Source organism: Pinus tabuliformis, chromosome 5_2, assembly GCF_031772625.1.
Source record: "Pinus tabuliformis cultivar Carrire ecotype Pingquan chromosome 5_2, CPIR1, whole genome shotgun sequence".
NCBI lineage: Eukaryota > Viridiplantae > Streptophyta > Pinopsida > Pinales > Pinaceae > Pinus > Pinus tabuliformis.
The window spans coordinates 20,009,445-20,027,478 of record NC_142306.1 but is presented as its reverse complement, the minus strand read 5'-3'; the positions used below and the strand labels follow the sequence as shown (position 1 = coordinate 20,027,478).

The following is an 18,034-nucleotide window of genomic DNA, read 5'->3' as shown; positions in this document are numbered from 1 at the left end:
GTTGGTTGGCAGGCTTTCCATTCAACCCATCTTGAAACACAGACCAAGGAGTCTAACATGTGTGCGAGTCGGTGGTTTGAAAACCTGTGAGGTGCAAGGAAGCTGATGGGAGAGATCCCCTCTCTGGGGGGTGCATCATCAACTGACCTTAAGCTTATGCGAAGGGTCCGAGTGTGAGCACACCTGTTGGGACTCAAAAGATGGTGAACTATGCCTAAGCAGGGTGAAGCCAGAGGAAACTCTGGTGGAGGCTCGTAGTGATACTGATGTGAAAATCATTCGTCTGAGTTGGGTATAGGGGTGAAAGACTAATTGAACCATCTAGTAGTTGGTTCCTCCGAAGTTTCCCTCTAGATAGTTGCAGCTCACGTGAAAGTTTTATTGGGTAAAGCAAATGATTAGAGGCATCGATGGTGTAACACCTTCGAACTATTCTCAAACTTTAAATAGGTAAGAGGGTGTGGCAACTCCATTGAGCCGCACTGTGGAATCAAGATCTCCAAGTAGGCCATTTTTGGTAAGCAGAACTGGAAATGCAAGATGAACCAAAAGTTAAGTTACGGTGCCGAATTACATGCTAACCTAGATCCCACAAAGGGTGTTGGTTGATTAAGACAATAGGACAGTGGTCATGGAAGTTGAGATTTGCTAAGGAGTGTGTAACAATTCACCTGTTGAATCAACTAGCCCTGAAAATTGATGGTGCTGAAGCGTGCAACCTATACTTGACTGTAGGAGCAATTGCCTAGCTCTGATGAGTAGGAGGATGACGGGTTCATTGAGAAACCTCAGGTGTGAGCTTTGGTGGATCAGCCCCCGGTGCAGATCTTGGTGGTAGTAGCAAATATTCAAATGAGAAATTTGAAGACTGAAGTGGGGAAAGGTTCCATGTGAACAACACTTGGACATGGGTTAGTCAATCCTAAGAGATGGGGAAGCCTTGTATCAAGGGTGCACTCTACATGAGCATCGACAGGGAATCAGGTTAATATTCTTGAACCGTGACATGGCAGTAGGCAACAACATTAGGAAATCTGGAGACATCGTTGGGGGCCCTGGGAAGATTTATCTTTTCTTTTTAATAGCTTGCCCACCCAGGAATCGATTCACCCAGAGATAGGGTCTAGCAGCTGGAAGAGCATTGAATTTCTTGCGGTGTCAAATGCGCACTTGGCGGCCCTTGAAAATTTGGATGACCAAGTACCATTCATGCCTAGTCGTACTCATAACTGCATCATGTCTCCAAGGTGAACAACCTCTGGTTAATAGAACAATATAGGTAAGGGAAGTCGGCAAAACGGATTCGTAACTTCAGGAAAAGGATTGGCTCTAAGGGCTGGGCCTAGGGGTCTGTGCTCTCATCTCGTGGGCTACTGGCAGTCTACCCAAGTTGTTCTCATGGCGAGGGCAGGCAGTCGCATGCCAATTGGGCTACGAGCATAGAATGCCCCCTCCTAGGGGCTTTTCCCTAGGCGTTGAACAGTCGACTTAAAACTGGTACGAACAAGGGGAATCTGACTGTTTAATTAAAACAAAGCATTGTGATGGTCCCTGTGGATGCTGACGCAATGTGATTTCTACCTAGTGCTCTGAATGTTAAAGTGAAGAAATTCAACCAAGCGTGGGTAAACAGCGGGAGTAACTATGACCCTCTTAAGGTAGCCAAATCCCTCGTCATCTAATTAATGACGCGCATGGATGAATTAATGAGATTCCCACTATCTGTATCTACTATCTAGTGAAACCATAACCAAGGGAATGGGCTTGGCAGAATTAGTGGGGAAAGAAGACCCTATTGAGCTTGACTCTAGTTCGACTTTATGAAATGACTTGAGAGGTGTAGAATAAGTGGGAGCCATTTTCGGCACAAGTTAAATACCACTACTTTTAACGTTATTTTACTTATTCCGTAGGGCAGAGATGGGGCACTGCCCCTATTTTTAGCCTTAATGCATGTTTTGGCGGGTCGATCTGGGTGGAAGACATTGTCAGGTGGGGAGTTTGGCTAGGGTGGCACATCTGTTAAAAGACAACGCAGGTGTCCTAAGATGAGCTCAACGAGAATAGAAATATCGTGTGGAAAAAAGGGTAAAAGCTCATTTGATTTTGATTTTCAGTACGAATACAAACCATGAAAGCATGGCCTATCAGTCCTTTAGATTTTTTGAATTTGAAGCTAGAGGTGTCAGAAAAGTTACCACAGGGATAACTGGCTTGTGGCAGCCAAGCATTCATAGCGATGTTGCTTTTTGATCCTTTGATGTCAACTCTTCCTATCATTGTGAAGCAGAATTCACCAAGTGTTGGATTTTTCACCCACCAATAGGGAACGTGAGCTAGGTTTAGACTGTCATGAGAGAGGCTATTTTTACCATACTGATGAACGACACCGCAATATTAATTCAACTTAGTACGAGAGGAACCGTTGACTCACACAATTGGTCATCGTGCTTGGTTGAAAAGCTTGTGGCACGAAGCTACTGTGTGTCAGATTATGACTAAACGCCTCTAAGTCAAAATCCACGCTAGAAGTGGTGCATGTCACTCTTCGACTGTATCTCAACCTGCAGTGGGGGTGTCACTTTGTCGCCCCCAGGGGTGAGTGTCATTTGCAAACCACGACTGTGAAGCATATCGGTCAGGGCAGCTTTGAAGTTCAATTCGAAATGGTCGTTGAGAAGAATAATTTGCAGACGAATTAAATACATGATGGGGTATTGTAAGTGGTAGAGTGGCCTTACTGCCATGATCCACTAAGACTCAGCCATTGGTCGCCTCGATTCAGAGCTTCACTCTTGTCACAAACAAATCTTGACAACCCTCCTACTCTCGTGCCTTTGCCTATTCCACTAGATGAAATTTTTTTATTACTTGGGGGTGGGAAATTTAGGGTTTCCACTCTGCGATGGAAAACGTGCCGAACCTCGGGAAAATTGGGGTTTCCATGTTGTGCTCTAGCTGGGATTTCCACGTCATGCCCCAGTGCCAAACATTTAGGGTTTCCACGTTGCAATGAAAAAGGTTCCCAAGCATGGGAAAAATTGGGGTTTCCATGCCATGCCCCAGCGCCAAAAATTTGGGGTTTCCACCTGGTGCCTAAAATTAGGGGCTTCCACCCAGTGCAAAAAAATTTGGGGTTTCATGTCGTGCCCAAAATTTGGGGTTTCCACTCGGCGCCTAAAATACGGGGCTTCCACCCAGTGCAGAAAAATTTGGGGTTTCCATGTCATGCCCAAAATTTGGGGTTTCCATGTCACACAAAAAATTTGGGTTTTCCACCTGGCACCTAAAATTTGAGGCTTCTTCCTGGCGCAAAAAATTTGGTGTTTCCATGTCGCGCCCAAAATTTGGGGTTTCAAACTTGTGCCCCAATGCCAAAACCTAGGCAAACTTAGGGTTTCCATGTCGTGCCACGTCCGTAACTAGCAGCACCCAAGCCTGTGGAAACTTGGGGTTTCCATGTCACACCCTGGTGCCCAAGCCTGGGAAACTTTGGGTTTCCATGTCGCACCACAACCAAAATTGGTAGTGCCCAAGCCTGGGGAAACTTGGCGTTTTCATGTCGTGCCCTGGTGCCCGAGCCTGGGAAACCTAGGGTTTCCATGTCGTACCATGGAAAAAAATGAAGGCGCCCAAGTCTGGGGCAACTTCGGGTTTCCATGTCCCACCCTTGATGGAACCATGAGTTTCCACATTTTACGGCACGATGGAAACGCAAGGTTTTCAACAATGCCACAATGCGGGGAACTTGGGGTTTCCATGATGATGCAAACCAGCTCGCAAGTCTGGGGAACTTGGCGTGTTCCAAAACCACTGCCAAAGTATGGAGAACTCACAGTTTCCATTTCGCGGCGTGGCTGGAACCACCGATGGAAACCACCCAAGTCTGCGAAACCTAGGGTTTCCATGTCGTGGCACACCCTGAATCACCCGACAGTGTACGGAACTTCGGATTTCCATGTCACGGGGTGACGAAAAGCCGCCAAAGTCTAGGGAACTCAGGGTGTCCATTTTGCGACGTGATGGAAACTGCTACTCAAGTTAGTGGATACACGGGGTTTCCATTTCATGTCACGACAAGAATTACTACCCAATTCTGGGAAACACGGGGTTCCCATGTCACTTGCACCGTGGCTAAAACTGCCACCCAAGTCTGGGGAGCTTCAGGTTTCCATGTCATCACACGACAAGGAACGACCACCCAAGTTTTGGGAGCTTCAGGTTTCCATGTCATCGTGCGACAGGGAACGACCACCCAAGTCTACTGAACACAGGGCTTTCCATTCCATGGCATGATGGAAACCTCAAAATTATGGGAAACTCAGGGTCTTCCATGTCCCACCACGACAGAAACTGCGACCTTGGTGCAAGGAACTTAGGTTTCCATGCCACGGAACGATAGAGAATCGACCAAGCCCGCAAAACCCGGTGGCTTTTGTTTCGTGGCATGATGGAAACCACCTAATTTTAGGAACCTCTGGGGTCTCCATCTCTCGCCCAGGTGAAAACTGTAGCCGCAGTATGGGGAACTTGGGTTTCCATGTCGCAACACGACCAAAATCGCCCAAGTTTATGGAACTCATTGTTTCCATGTTGCGGAACAATGAGGAACTGCCCAAGTCTTGCAAACTCGGGGTTTCCATATCACGGCGGGGTGGAAACCACTTGCTTGGTATATCTCTAGAACTTGGGGTTCCCATGCCTCGTTTTGACGAGAGTCGTCCAAGTGCAGGGAAAGCAAGGTTTCCCTACCCCACCATGACAACAACTGCCCAAGTGTGCGAAATCTATGTGTTACACAGTAATTTGTCACTGCCTTCATCCCAGTCTTCTTACTGTGTCATGAGTCCAAAATCATTCATACTCATGCTCTCTGATGTTGCCAAATGACCCACTTTGCCAAAGTTTCTACATCATCACGTCTGTTTCCCAAATAAACGCGTTGAAGGGCACTCCAAAATAGTCCAGAAGCACTGCCATCGTGGAAGTACACGTGAACCCCGCAATGGTCAAATTTTAGGTGACAGCGCAACTGTTGCTTGTATTTTCCCATGATGACATGACTAGCTCCGTTATGCAATAGCGATGTCAACGCGACGGACTAGTTATGTGCCCACGGTGATCCAGTTTGGGCGAGTTTGTTCTAACAGTCGGCCTTCCAGATGACTCCAGACCTGGTTGTTGGCCTTGTTTATGTCACCCTTCTTTCTCTAGCGTGGCTGTTCCGTCATTTGTGCTACCCTCCTTGGAGATAAGCTCATCCTCCCACCATTCATGGAGACCTTCTCCTATTTAAGCTCTCACCATTGCTATGAGATGCTAGTTTTGCATTCTTAGTCTTTGGAGTGTTGCTGATAGTATTGGGAGCTTGTTAGATAGCTGGTGTGAGTGTGACAAGTGTGGGATTGTTTGAGAGCTTCACGAAGGTTGTGAAGCGCCCTTTATCTTGTGTAAAACTTGTGAGTGAGAGAGACTTGTATTGGGAAATCTACTTCAAGAGTGAATGCTTGAGGAACATGCTGGTTGGACCCTCCTGAGAAGGCTTGTGATGTCAAGACTTGGGTTGTAAGCTTACTCTATTTTATATTTAATGCAATCAATGATGTTTTCCAATGTCTTGTATGCAATATACTAGATATCTCATGATTTCTTGACTTTATGGGTAAATATTTCTTTGTTGTATCCAGTTACATGCTTTGTTGTATTTCCTTGCTTTGTTTTAGGTTGATCACTTATTGGGAGAAGGAAGCGGAAGCTGGAGCAGTGCAAGGGAAATCCATCGACCACCGGTTGAGGTAGGCCTCCAACTTGAACTATTTAAGAAAAATTATTGTTGATTTGTCCTTGTTTGTGACTAGACCCACTCTAGGGCTAGAGGGGTTGCCTCTTTCCATAGAGGGAACACTTTCCTACATCACAAATTGGCGACTCCGCTGGGGAGCTGGCCTTTGTTCTTTTCTTGTTCACTCTTGCCTTCAGTTTTTGTTTTGGTCTCTTTTCAAGTTTTTGGGGGTTAGTTGTATGTTTTTTGAGTTTTCTTGGCCTGGTCTGGGAAATGCTTTATTTGTTTAAAGATTGACTGTTTTGGTTTGGGAGTTGTTGGCTCGCCTGTGGCTGTTTTTGAACATCATCGCGCTTTTTAATTTAATACTCGTGTTGTCATCGCATCACCCTTTTTGTAATTTCCTATCCATCGCTTTATTATACCTAACAGTCGTGATGGTTCTGTAAATTGGACCATCACGGAAAAGGTGTGTACTTTCGCGCTAACATCGCTTTGTTGTTGCGTGACATTCTTTATCAACGCTTTGTTGCTGTGTATTGCCTACGCTGATTGCTGTAGAATTGAATTTTTTCAATTCTGCCTCCTGAACTCATCAGTCTTGCTAATCCTCTGCTATTCTCACTTGCTTGATGACTTGTTTTTCACTGTCTAGAGGTTGAGGCACTCTCTTGTGATCTTTTTTGGACGAATCTTTCCTTTTTTCTTTGTGACCTAGTTTTATTGTTTCAAGTCCTTTGGATCAGTTTTTCTTGGTTGCTTGTTTGCAAAGATTCGATTGTTGCTTGCTATTGGTTTGATTGAGCCTTCCCCTTTGCTTACTTTTGGTTGATTGTTTAGTGATTTTTGCAGTGGTATGATCCGGATTATCCATAGTTTCATATTCATTCCGTCGACGTTTCAAACCCCAAAGGGGGTCCATCATCAGGACTAAATCAGAAAGAATATGAATGAGAACTTATTGAGAGAAGAGCTATAATGACTTGGGTATAAATAAACCTAGAACCCTAATTTTTTGAAGAATCCGACACTTGTGTAAATAATTTTTTCATTTATTTTTATTTATTTATATTATTATTATTTCCAAATTAATTATTCCTCTTAATTTACCTAGAACCTAAAATATTTTAATTGATATATCAATTAAAATATTTTAGGTTCTAGGTAAATTAAGAGGAATAATTAATTTGGAAATAATAATAATATAAATAAATAAAAATAAATGAAAAAATTATTTACACAAGTGTCGGCTTCTTAAAAAATTAGGGTTCTAGGTTTATTTATACCCAGGTCATTATAGCTCTTCTCTCAATAAGTTCTCATTCATATTCTTTCTGATTTAGTCCTGATGATGGACCCCCTTTGGGGTTTGAAACGTCGACGGAATGAACATGAAACTTTGGATAATCCGGATCATACCACTGCAAAAAACTACCACATATGTTTAGTGATTGTTATTGAACCAATATTGGCATTGTTTCGATTTCTCTTCACTACTTGGACATAGATTACAATTGTTTGGATCAACCATTTTTCCACATTTGTTTGTTGCTTATTGGTTTCTTTAGATTAAAGGAATCAAAATCAAAAAAATTGCATTTAATTTAGCATGCGAAAGTGAAAGTAAATCTGCATTTCAGGTTGCATATTGAAAAGCGAATGATTAGATCTCTCATTTGTAGTATCTGTGCATTTTGAGAATTGATGTCTGCTTGCATTGAGTGACTATTTGTTGCCTTAGCTTTCTTGGTTTGGGAATGATCTCTCTACCCTCATATAAGTAGGTTTTCATCGAAGAAAAGGATATTTCATTCATTTTATCTACATCCTAGGCTTTGATATATACATACCGTAAGGCCTGAAAACTGAAACATAATCCAAGATCAACTTTAAAATGAACTGAATAAATCTAACAACGCATTGGAACATAACACACACATTTAGAGGTCTAGGCTAGAGACGTGCTCCGGCGTCGTTAAACCTAGTCACTTTTGTTTCCACTCAAGGTTGGGTGATTCCTCCTTTTGTGACTCAATAGTGGTCTAGTACGGATTTGTGCTCCCACGTACCGTCGAGTATATGGAGAGACCCCACTAGGTTATCATCCTTTATCCATAGGAAGTCGTGTCTGCCACCTTACAAGCCGTAACGCACTGAACACAGCATTTGGGAAGATTGACTGTCGTACGGAAAGTCCTTGGTTTTCATATGACTGCTAAGGTGTATATGCAGTTTTACGGATTTGTCTAGTAAACCTTTTTGCCTAGTTCTCTAGAGTAGTCACTTTTGTTCCTTTTCGGACTCCCTAAAAGAAAAGGTCCATCTGAGCACTTGTCACTTCAGGCTCATTAAATATTCGAAGGTGACTAGAGTCATCTTTTGTCCTTTTCTCGACTCTTTAAAAATGAAAAGTTCAAGTTTTGTTCCTATGTCTTAAAATCTATTCGTCCACAATTTACATTTACCTGGTTAGATCTTGTTTGTGTTAGCTTGAGTAGGGTCCTTTCTTGTTAGTTTGCCTAGGATCTTTTGAAGTTGTCGTCCTGGCGGAATCACCGATCCCATCTCCCGTTCCAAGTGACCAAGGGTCTCCTTCCTCTGTTGCTCCTGAGGTACCGGTTGTGAGTGATACTCTCCCTATTATTCCGAGTATCCAACCGATTAACTCTCATGCTCCAGATGATGAGGCTTATGAAATTCACTAGAACCCTGTTTGGGAGCCTTATGAAGAAGATATCCCTCCTACTCCTCCTGGTGTTTCGGTCCCAATGTCTTCTTCTGATATGGAAGACACATCCCCTGTCACAAGTGAAGAATCCATTACGACAAGTGGTGAAATTCCCACCTCACCGGAAAATACACCTTTTCGTATCAGCCCTCTTGGTGTTACGTTGCCTTTACGCTATAAGGCATTAAGGGATGTTATGTCTTCTAGGACTCCCTCCACGAGTTCTATGTGGTCACACACCATCACTCCGACCTCGAAGTCCTTTATTCCTCAAATTCACAATGTGTCTGTCACTGTCGTCCCGACTATTCCAACTGTTTGTGTGGCTTCTTCAACCCTCGTTGTCAGTGTCATTACTGCATCCTCAGTTGTGACCGCTGCAGCTAGACCTTCTTCAAGGTCAGCTTATAGTGGCCCATCGGCACTCACACCCAGAGTTGTTAATCCTACGCTAAATGCCCCACCTTCTTCTGGTTCGATTCCAGCAGGGGGGGCATACGATCAGTATTTACAAGCTGTCCAGCATCCGGGCTCGCAAGGTTTGTTCCATTACTACGATCCCGTAGGAAATCACCTTTATCTTACTGGATCCTTTCCATCTCAGCCTACCGTTGAGGTCTCGATTCCATTATCAGTTTCTTGGGGCACCACCACTTATCATGGTGGCCAAGTATCACCTGCACATCTTCAAGGACCACCTAATCAAGGCCAACCGTCTTACGTGTAAACCTCTCAAGGGTAGCAGTATTATGGGCAGTCTTATCTAGGGCAACCTGGGGGCCCACAAGGACAACCCTTTCAGGGACAACCTTTGGCCTCTGGTGGTCCGTATTTTACCTATTTTGCACAACCTTCTGGTAATCGGAGACAACCTTACATGCAACAAGGTCAACCTGGTGTCCAGCAAGGTTATCCTTCTGGGAAAGTTGGTCAAACTTATGTTCAGCAAGGCCAACCCACTGTCCAGTATGGTCAAGCTTCCGGGCAGGTCGGTCGGTCTTAAATCCAATCAGGTCAACCAACTATCTAGTCTGCTCAGCCATTCGGTCTGTTAGGACAACCCTTAGTTGTGTAAGGACAGCCCAACACCTAGCAAGCTCAACCTTCTGGGTAGATGGACCAACCTCAATCTCAACTGGGTCAACCTTTTGGCCAGATGGCTCAACCTCAGCTCTCTCAAGGACATCCTTCTGGGCCTGCTCAACCGGGCACTCAAATGATTGTTGCTTCTCAAGCTCAACCCGGTTTTCAGCCCTGGGCTAGCCCCCAGACCCAATCCGATCTTCAAATGCAGGTTGGATTTCAATCCCAACCGGCCTATCAAACGCAACCTACCTCTCAGGCTCAGTTTGGAACTCAACTGCCTTATGGTTTCCACCAATCCTAAGGGCAAACTCAATTTTCCCTGTATCAAAATTATCAACAGCTGCAGGTGAGTCCTTGTCAGAATTATGAGTAACCTTATGTTGCTCCTGCAGGCCAAGTTGGTAATCAATGGAATGCTGAGGGGCAAATCTAGGGTCAGCCATCCTATAACCCCTATGGAAAAAATCCCTATGGACAAAACCCTCCGGGGAAAAATCTGTCTAGAAAAAATCAATGGGGGCAACCGCCAACTGGCTGGAACTCTGGTACTCCTTCCTATCCATAGCCCTAGATGTCCTTTAACCCTCAATTACCCTTTTTAGTGACGTTGGAATTACCGAATGTGTCCAAATTGACCAATGATCCTATTCTTCATAACCTGTATTGGCCACCGGTTCCAACTAAAATTCCCGGTGATTGTCCCAAATTCGATGATAAATATGGAGAAGATCCCCAAGCTCACGTCATGACTTATCATCTATGGTGTTCATCAAATTCATGGCTTGATGATTCGATTCAACGTCGCGTTTTTCAAAGGACTCTCACCGGTTCTGCTGCTAAATGGTATATTGAGTTATCTCGCGGATCTTTTCAAGATTTTAACTCATTGGCTATGGAATTTTTAACTCATTTTCAGTTGCTGATTCGATATGAAATAGGCACACACCTCTTAACATCCTTAAAATAGACAACGGCTACGCATATCTCTGATCATATCCATGAATGGAGACGGCGTCATCATTTGATTAAGTTATGGATTCCCGACTAGCTTCTCACCGACTGGTTCATTACTTCATTCGTTGGTCCGATAGCATGGGACATTGCTATGGGGGCATGTGTAACTGAAGAGCAAGCTATTGCGCACGCTCAGTACCTTGACCTGGTTTACTCCCAGTATGGTACGTTATATGATTATTTGCCTGATGCCCCAAGACCAGGAACTTCCAAAGCCCCGCCAACACCATCTATTGACGGTATCATTGGTTTCGTTAATCTGCCCTCAAAGAAAACTTCTGCGAACCCTGGGAAGCAAAAGTCGAATGCTCCAAATGAAAATACTTCTCAAGCTATATCCAATTTTGGTAATACTTTCGAGTTTAACACCGTCCAGTCCACCACGGTAGATAAAGCCTCAAAAGGAAATAAAAAGGGAAAAGGAAAGAATAAAGCGGATCAACCTAAGCAGGATTCCCCTAAACCTCCACCCGAGGAAGGCGCCAAACACAAGCCCAAGTACCCTTGTCTTATCTGTGATGAGGATCAATATACCAAAGACTACCCCAGGTGGTCTGAAGTTAGTCATTTGTTAAAAGGTGCTCTTGGGACTCCTGTTGTGCTCAAGGAACCTTTTCCCTCACAGTAAACGCAAATGGTGGCTAACCCATATCAACCCTCTTCTTCCTTTGGTTCTCAAGTATTTATGGCTAGGACAATTCCTGTCCACATCAGTACTCGGGCAAAACAATATCTGTCTCCTGCTGGGAAAGAGCCTGAGGTCCCCTCTAGTGCTCCTCCATCCAGTTCTGGTCCGCTCCATATTGAGAGACCTAGCACTAAGACCCCATCCGACCCCCTCCGAAAGGTGTACTCTGGAAATCTTCTTACAACCCTAATGCTCATGCTTCCCAGCACTACAGCATCATTGAGGACTTAGCCCAGGCTCTGTCGGCTATGTCTGCCTTAGAAGTACTCCAGAGCTGCCCCTCTCAGAGGAAGTCCTTGCTATCAACCATCAGTGGCATAGACCCGTCTGACTCGAATCTGATTACTTTTGACCTGGAAAGCCATATACCGAGACTGCCTCACCAAATCGCCTTCCTCATACAGGTTATTATCAATTCCAAAATGGTTCATCGTACAGTCATTGATGAAGCCACTTCAACTTGCATCATGTCTGTTTCCTGTTGGAAGGATATTGGATCTCCGACGCTGAGCCAGTCTCCTACAACCTTGGAAGCCTTTTATGGGAGAGAGTCTCACCCTTATGGTATACTCCAACATTTGCCCATTACTTTGGAAGGGAAGACGGTCGAAGTGGAAGTTGAAGTTGTTGATGCTAATCTTACCTACAACCTCCTTCTGGGACGTAGGTGGACATATGCCATGCAAGTCGTGGCTTCATCTCTATTTCATGTCATTCGTTTCCCTCATCAGGGGAAGATTGTCACTGTAGACCAACTGTCCTTATTTGCCTCCTCTTCCGAAGGCAACATGCCTTTTGTGGAGCATACCTCCAAACCATATCAGAGTGTGGGAGCTGGACTTTTTAAACATCCTGCCCTGATGGGTGTTTTTTCGCTCCCACCTCCTAACGTCGCTCCTATCAATATGATTTCCGTTCGCTCTAATCCATGGGTTCTCCCTCCCGCTGATCAGGTAGAATCTTGGGACGATGAGATGCCGTTGAGTCCTGCCAAGCTCAACTACGTCGAAATCGTTGCTGCATCGGCTCCCCCTTTTGAAGAAACAGGGCTCCTGACTCATACGCTCATTCCCCTTGGCTTGGAGATGACGCTTCTTCGGATCCTTTAAAGGAAATATTTCCTTTTGATGAAGCCATTATCGAGACCATGTCTCTCGAGGAACCTCCTTGGTCTGATCATCACCATCATTCCTTGTTTCTCCCTACCCACCAAGAAATTCTTACCTGTCTCGAGCAGTTTGCTACTTGTCTCCCATCTCAACCCCTTCAGACACCCATTCAAGTTTATCAAGTGTCTTCTAAAGGAAATATGGGAAACATCATGCAAACCTAGCCCATCAACATCTCTGCGAAACCAGGGATTGTCGAGCATATTCATGTTGGAGTCACTTGCACTCCGAAGGAAATTCAGCTCTACACCGATCTTTTTTGCGAATTTTGTGATGTCTTTGCTTAGTCCTATGAAGAAATGCCCGGTATTGATCCTAGCATAGTGGTGCATGAGATACCTACGTATTCGGATGCTAAGCCTGTTCGTCAACGTCTACACCCCATGCACCCCCAAAAGGCTGCAGCCATTAAAGCGGAAGTTGAAAAGCTCCTTAAGGCTGGTTTTATTTACCCCATCCCACTCACGGATTGGGTCTCCAATCCTGTCCCTGTGAATAAAAAATAGAGTACCATTCGAGTCTATGTCGATTACCGTGATATTAACTGGGCCTGCCCCAAAGATAAATTCCCCACACCCTTCATTGATCAACTCATTGACGAGTGTGCTGGGACCAAAATGTATTCACTCATGGACAGTTTTTCTGGATATAACCAGATCAATATTGCGCCCGCCGATTAGCACAAGACTGCCTTTATCTGTCCATGGGGCACTTTCGCCTACAAAAAGTTCCCTTTCGGTCTGAAGAACGCTAGTGCTACCTTCCAACGTGCAATGTCCTATGCATTCCATGACATTCGTCACATTGTACAACCATACTTGGATGATCTACCAGCTCATTCCACAAAATGTCAGGACCATCCCACTCATCTTCGCGAAATCTTTCTTCGCTGTCGACACTACCGCATCAGGCTTAATCCTCACAAGTGTGTCTTCTGCGTTGAGTTAGGCAGATTGCTCAGGTTTATCGTCTCCTGAGAGGGCATCCATTTGGATCCCCTTAAAGTCGAGGCTATTTTGAATCTTCCTCCCCCTGCTTCTTTGTAGCAATTGCAGAGCTTGCAGGGCAAACCGAATTTTTTAAGCTGATTCATTCCAAACTATGCCGAAGTGGCTAAATGTTTCACATGGTTACTGAAGCGAGACACCCATTTTCATTGGGATGCCGTCGGTCAAGAGTCCTTCGAGCATCTGAAGGGTCTCCTTGTTTCTACTCCATTGTTGCGTCCTCTGAATTATCATCACGACTATACTCTGTATTTGGCCGCTGTCGATACCACTATTGGCATGGTTCTCGTTCAAGATGACGATGATGACACTAAGCATGTCATATATTATCTCAGCCCCAATCTTTTAGATATGGAAACTCGATACGCTTATGTTAAGAAGTTGGCATTGGTCACTGTTTGTTCCATCCAATGTTTCCACCATTATATATTGTTGCACACTACAATCGTGGTTTCTGATTGCAACCCGATGACGTACATTCTGTCACGTCAGTTGTTGGGGGGGGAAGTACTCGAAGTGGATCATCATCCTCCAAGAGTTTGACTTGGAATTCACCACCGCCAAGTCTAAGAAATCCCTTGTCTTTGCTGAGTTACTTTGCTCTTTGCCATCTCCTACCACGCCCTTTCGGTCAGAGGACCATATCTCGGATGAAACTCTGTTCCTAATTAGCACCCTCGATCCCTTGTACGGGGATATCAATGTATATCTGCTGATGTCCTCTTTTCATCCCGATGTGTCTAAGGATGCTCGGCGATGGATCCGTCATCAGTCTCAGCCCTATCGTATCATTGGGGACACCCTGTACCATCTCAGCACTGACTCTGTTCTCTGCCGATGCCTAACTTTCGAGGAAGTTGAGCGAGTTTGGAATGACTTCCATTCTAGTGCCTATGGTGGTCAAATGTCCAGATATGCTACTACTCAAAAAATCCTTCGTGCCGGTTATTTTTGGCCCTCCATCTTTAAGGATTGCATTCTTTTCATCTGCTCCTGTCACGAGTGCCATATATACCAGCGGAAGATGCGTGCGCCTCCCTCTCCATTTCACCTTATTGTTACCGTCGACCCTTTTGCAAAATGGGGCATTGATTATATGACCTGTAACCCTTGCTTAGCGGGGAGCATGGGTATATTATCATTGTCGTCGATTACTTCACAAAATGGGCCAAGGCGGTGCCCACATTAATTGAAGACGGTCACATAGCAGTGCAATTTTTGTTCAACCATGTTATTTCATAGTTCAGAGTCCCTCAGGCCATCGTCACTGATCACGGGAAGCATTTCCATAATCACATGATGACTGAGCTAACAACCCAGCTAGGCTTACAACATGATAGTTCGACTCCATACTATCTTCAGGCCAATGGCCAAGTTGAAGCCCTTCACAAGGTTCTTTTTACGATGCTTCAACATACCATTGGCATGCATAAGTCTAACTGGCACTTGATGTTGTTCTCCGCCTTGTGAAGCATGCCACCAGTTTCACTCCATTTCAATTAGTTTATGGACTGGAGGCTACCCTTCCAATCAAGTGCAAAATCCCTTCGTTGAAGTTGGCCGTCGAATTACTTCCCAACACTACTCCAGTAGAAGAACTCCTTCATTACCTAGAACAACTGGATGAGACCCATCGGCTAACCTCTCTAGCTATCGAAGCACAGAAGAAGAGAGTGAAAACTCACTTCGATCATACTGTCCATCCTCATTCTTTTGTTGAGGGAGATTTAGTCCTGCTTTACGATCAAGCTAATGATAAGCTGGGGGTAGGCAAACTCAAACCCATATGGCTTGGGCCTTATATTGTAAAGAGATTTTTGTAGAAAGGGGCCTACGAGCTAATTGATTATGAAGGGAATCCTCTCGATAAGCCCCAAAACGGGCTGTACTTGAAAAAGTACTGTGTGTGAATTCCATGCACTTTGGTTTGTATATACGTCTGTTTTAGCAGGTGTGTTGTGTGTGTGTGTTTTCATGTTTTTGGCTTGGTGTGAAGGCATGATTTCCTCTTATTGTGTCTTTTGCTTCTTGTATAGTGCACCGAGGTGCTCAAAAATAAGTGTACATGTCTAAATAGAGTCTGTGTTCTCTGAACATCTAAGACACATGTCTCTCAAAAATCACGAACAGGAAATAAAAACCTAGGTGTCTACTGCAGTGGGTTTTGCTCCCTATAGTGCACCGCCGCTCGTGCCACCCGCCTCAACAGGCAGTGCATCCTGGGTTCCACTCCTACTGTGTGGATTTGGGACACTCTGGGGACCTCCTCGATCCCCATGTAATTTGGAATCCCTGCTAGCAGGCCCTCAAGGTTCTGGATCACTATCTCCATCGTATCATCCTCTGGAGGATCCAGGGCTAGTGCTCCAACGCCTTGCGCGTCCCTCCGCGCCTCTGGAGCCAGTCCAATGGGTCTCACTGGTCCTACATCTGCATACCATAGCGTTCATCATTAGGAAATGTACATGAAAAAATAAAAAGCATCATAAAAATAAAAAAAATGTGATCGAGTGTCTTACCACCATCATCCCACTACTCTCCAGCGAGCAGCTGCATGTCAGGATCTACGCGGAAGTCCATGCCGACATATGGCCAATCCTCCACGAAGATTGTCTATCACTCCAGCCACTCTCGGAAAAATATCCCCCACGCCACTGGTCATCCGCCACCTCCTTGTGGCATGATGTGAGCCCATTGCGTGGCCCTCATCTCACGTGGCTTGGGTAAGTCCAAATCCATGTCTTGCAACTACAGTGCTGACACTTGCTCTAGCATGAGCGGAACTAAGATGGATCCATAACCAAACTGCTTCGTCTCTCCTTGACGATAGTTGGTGAGTTGCCTCTTCATGTTTGTCGCTAATACCTCTTCCTAGTTAAACATTGTGGGATTGAGACACACGAGGGCCAGCCGGAGATGGGTCTTCGAAGCCTCATGTTGGGCTTGGGAGCCCGCTGCCTGTGTCACCATGAAAAGAATAGCACGAAGGATTACATCCTACACTATTGGGATTGACACCTTCCCACTCCTTGACTTGCATGCTTGTGGGCACACTTGAGCCATCAACATATCTAAGGTATCACCCCCGGGTCGCTGCCCCTCTAGAATGAGCCTCTCACCTCGACGAGACAGCCCGGTCAAAAAATAGATGTCTATAGAATCGAACTCGATATCCCGACCTCAGATGATAAATTTCCCATCTGTGGGATTCCAGACCCTGATCAGTAGCTCCAGCAAGTCAGGTTATGCCCGTAGATGTGGAGTTAGGAAAAATTTGAGCAATCCCCATGCCCATAATGCGTTTCAGCATCCCGCATCGACGAAAGCTTCTATATCATTGTTATCATGCGTGCGTTCTTGCCAGACGAATGCCATTATAACCCTGCATGATGAGAAATTCCATTAGCACCTTGGTTGCAAAGATTTAGATGTAAATTTTATTAAAAAATGGTCGCGCATCATCATTGCATCTATTTCTAAAACAGACGCGATGATCATGGGCGCCAGTGTTATTTTTCCCCAGTCATCGTGGAGGTACATCACTTTTCCGCGATGATCGGAGCACAGTCTGTGTAAATTTTTATCGGTCGCTGCGGACCCGATAGCTAAACCCGCGATGACCGAGAGCGGAATGCGAATTGAAAATCCGCCCAAATTCACACATCCCACCATCAAATGCAACTAAAAAGACATTAAATCAGAGCGTAGGATAAAGTCTATCTACCTGGAAGAAGTTTCGAGACGAATGATGGACGAACGGGCCGGAATTTTCTCACGAACCTCAGTGCTCCAAAACGCTCCACAGTGACTGAATGGTAACAATGGTAAAACATTATTGATTAACCTCCCTATTTATGGTAATTTTGTGAAATTAAATATTACATTTCATAAATGTGGGTTTTTTCTCATGGTTTTTGCTATATGCATGGTCAAAATATGGTTTTTACTGTGTTTTTATATACATTGTTCATATTATCTCAAACGGGTTTACGTGTGATGTGTTCTTTGTGCAGGATCTTAGATAATGGAATTACGACGGTTTTACATACACCTGATCCTAAAAAGTCGTCTTTAAGCTCTTTTCTGACTTGAAACATGAAAAGATGGCCGAGTTTCCCTCTTAACGCGTTAAAAGAAATGAGAGGTGGTCTCCTTTAAGCTCTTTTTTTCGACCGTTTAAACATAAAAAAGATCGTCGGGCTTTTGTCGTTTCAGGCTCGTTGTTGGTTACAAAACGATGTGCTTCTGACCGCCTTTTTACTTTTTCGGTTCGAAGTTACTACTTATGAAAAGTACTCCTCGATCGTAATGTTCGGGCGGTTCTTTCAAGTATGGTTTTATACTTTTTCAGGCGCGAGAGACACAACTCTACGAAAAGGGACCCCCTTGGAGTTTTCTTTTCCGTGTCTTTTTCAAACTCTCTAAGCATGAAAAAGACTCCAAGTTTCACCTATGTCGGACTCGTTAAACCCTGACGACATTGGACTCGTCGCCATGACGAGACTCGAGATTCTCCTTCCTAGGGCTAATTAAACTATTACTAGGTTGGACTCAACAACA

General features: G+C 44.7%; 2 pseudogenes; both read left to right on the top strand.

Moving 5' to 3' along the window:
- The first annotated feature begins 42 nt into the window (after positions 1-42).
- Positions 43-1,264, top strand: LOC149157335 (25S ribosomal RNA; annotated as a pseudogene).
- LOC149157334 (25S ribosomal RNA) lies at positions 1,265-2,783 on the top strand (annotated as a pseudogene).
- Positions 2,784-18,034: the final 15,251 nt, after the last annotated feature.